This window comes from Schistocerca cancellata, unplaced genomic scaffold (genome assembly GCF_023864275.1).
Source record: "Schistocerca cancellata isolate TAMUIC-IGC-003103 unplaced genomic scaffold, iqSchCanc2.1 HiC_scaffold_1172, whole genome shotgun sequence".
In the NCBI taxonomy this organism is placed as follows: domain Eukaryota; kingdom Metazoa; phylum Arthropoda; class Insecta; order Orthoptera; family Acrididae; genus Schistocerca; species Schistocerca cancellata.
The window spans coordinates 1,046,739-1,049,766 of NW_026047171.1; positions in this window are offsets into that span (position 1 = coordinate 1,046,739).

Sequence of the window (3,028 nt, forward strand, 5' to 3'; positions counted from 1 at the left end):
CTCCGACTCTGATTTCGATAGTCGTGTCTGACTGACTGTGTCTGCTTGTGTGCGTACGACGCACGCACACCGACGTCGTCATTGAAGATGCATGCACGCGTGGTCCAGTGCAGTACAGTAGAGTAAGCGCGACGCTAGAAGACGACGGTCGCTTTGGCGAATGTGCGTACACGTGTTTGTGTGTGTCGGTGGTGTGGTCCGATCCGTCGCCTCTGGGACACTGTCGATCGGCGCGGTACACCGGCATCACGCAACGAACGGACGGACGTCTTGAACACCCGTCGCACCGTCATACCGTTGGTACACCGTCGCGCTGAGGACGGTTACCGAAAGGTGGACGAACCTCTGATCGGTCGAATGTCTGGGCAGAACGTGAGGAGAGAATGGTGGAGGAAAGGACGGAGGGAAAAAAAAAGAGCGAAAAAACGGAAAAAAACAAGAACGAAACAAAACGGAGAAACGCTGTGTAGAGCAACGGAACGTTCCCGTGTCGGAGGTGTATTGTAGCCGCACTGAAATGCGTGTAACGGCGCGGCGGCAAGTGTCTTGCCGTGGTGAACGTTACCTTTGACGGCTGAATTGTGCGTTGCGTTGCTTTGCTTTCCCGGATGTGTATGTAACGTTCGTTGAGATGGTTCTGAGGAAGAATGTGCGACAGTGCCCGTGCCGTCTATGTTCGTGTGCAGAGCCATTGTGTGTGTGTGTACGGAATGATGTCTGTAGGTGTTAGTGAACATGTTTTACCAGTGGGGGAAATGGATCGTCGATGGTTGCCGTCGCGGTCGAGATGAGATAACGCACGCACCCTCCCTCCCTCCCTCCCTCCCTCCCTACATGAAGGTGTCAAGAAAGTGTGTTAACCGGGGTTTGTTTGTCTTTCGTTAAAGGGAAGGGACGAGAGAGAGAGAGAGAGAGAGAGAGAGAGAGAAAAGCGAAGTGGGATGGTGCGTTCATTTTGTGTGTGTGTGTGTGTGTAGTTTTGAGAATTGCGTCCGGGAATGGCGGTGGGCGTGCCCTGCATGTGGCCCGGAAGGCTGTTCGTTTCGCGGTAGTGTGTGGACAGGGGATGGGCACGCGTAACGCTGCTGGCATGGCATTCGGGAGATGGGAGGGGGCAAACGAAGAAAACAAGACGCACGCGGAGGCTATAAAGACGGGAGGGGCGCGGTGTGGGTGGCTTGCGCTGCGCTCGGCTGGCGCGTGCGGCGTTGTTTTTGTGCAAAAGAAGAGAAAACGAATGGGTTGCCGGGAGGGGGCCGTTGTGGTGTAGCCGCAGACGCGGCTGTCAGTGAACGTGGTGAGACCGACGGATGCGGGAGGGGCGGGGCGGGGGCGGCGGTGAGAGCGGGGAAAACACTAGAAGAAGGAGAAAAACGCTGCTGCAACCAACATAAATAAAATGAGGCCTTTTGTAACCTGCCAGCAACAAAACAACAACAAAAAGAAAGGTCTATCAACATTGAATGTAAATGGAAATGGACCCAAGTGTAACCTCCCCGCACAAATAGTCGTAAGTAAGTAAGCGAGTGAGTGAATGATGATGAAAATGTGCCGGAATGTTGTTAACGTCCCTAGAAAATGAACGAACGAACGAAGATTGATGAGAAACGCGCGGTAATATGATGAATGGAAATAATGAACCATGAACATCTCAACAGACATAATTGAAAACCCGATAAAGGTTGTAAGGGCAGCGCTGGCTGACCTTTCGGCCCTGTATTCTGAAACGTCCCCCTTTGAACAACAATGTGTACAAAACTGTGCTTAAACTGACACACAATATTTTGAGCGCAACGCAATCTGACTATCAAAGATCCCTGCAAAAGAATGGCCCTGAGTAACATTAAAGTACACCTTTCGGAAATCACTTACGTCACAAAAATCTTCATTAGTCGAACTACTGCAATACAGCGAGCACCACTGCTGCCAGCTAAATAAGAGATTCAAACTACGGAGGGCACCAACTACTGATAGGGATAGTTAGCAAAGTAAAGATGTTTAATAGAGAACAACAAACAATGTATTTACCCTGAATATCATCACCAGTCATAATATATATGTAATTTGAAAAGTCCGCCATCTCTCTCCTCACATGCACCAGTGCTGGCGGCTCACCCCTAACTGCGCAACGCTACGCGCTGTTCACATCCAGCTATAGCAGTTCATGACAACAATGCAAACTAGCCACAGACTGCACACAGCACAGGCAGTGATTTTCACGCAGAGCGCTACGTGGCGTTACCAATATAAAAAATCTAAACAAACAGCCTATGTACAAATTAGAAGAAAAAGAGCAAAAGATCGTTACGTCAATAAAAAAAAAAAAAAAAAAACAAACAAAAAGACAAAAGAGAAAACAAACTGCATCTATATGTGCTCTTAACTGTAGATACCTGTACACAGCTTCGTGCAATGAATGCCGGCTCACATTTAATGTTGATTGTTGGAGGAAATGCGTAGGAAATATTCTTTAAATGGAAATGAATGGTTGTACGCTAAAAAAGTTAGTTTGGAAACAAAGTATTATTGGGGCATTTTGTTGTGAAGAAAATAGTTACAATTGACATACATTATTAGATTTGCGCAATGCAGCTTCATTACCTTACCTTTAATAACAATATGCATCGTCCCGAACGGAGACCAGAGTCGCGAGAAGAGCACGCCGCCGCCCGCTCAGTACAATCGTCCACTCGCCAATACTGTCGACTGACTGCTACCTCTCCCGACCCGCCACATATAGATGACAACTGTTCCTGCCGACGCGCTACGTGCTACTAGTGTCGTGTGGCGCAGACTAGCGACGATAAGAAACTCTCTGGTCAGAGATTGTGTCGTGCCTCGCCATCGCTGGTAATGAGTACATACGTGTTTCAGCGCGCGTACCGGAACACGCAGTGCGGAGCCCAGAGACTGTGTTGTCGAGGCCGTCGACGCAGTGCATGTCGGTCGGTCGGTCGGTCGAGTGCGTGCGGGGGGGCAGAGAGGCAGCGTCGGCACGGAGATGCACGCACGGGGGGCTGCGGCGTGG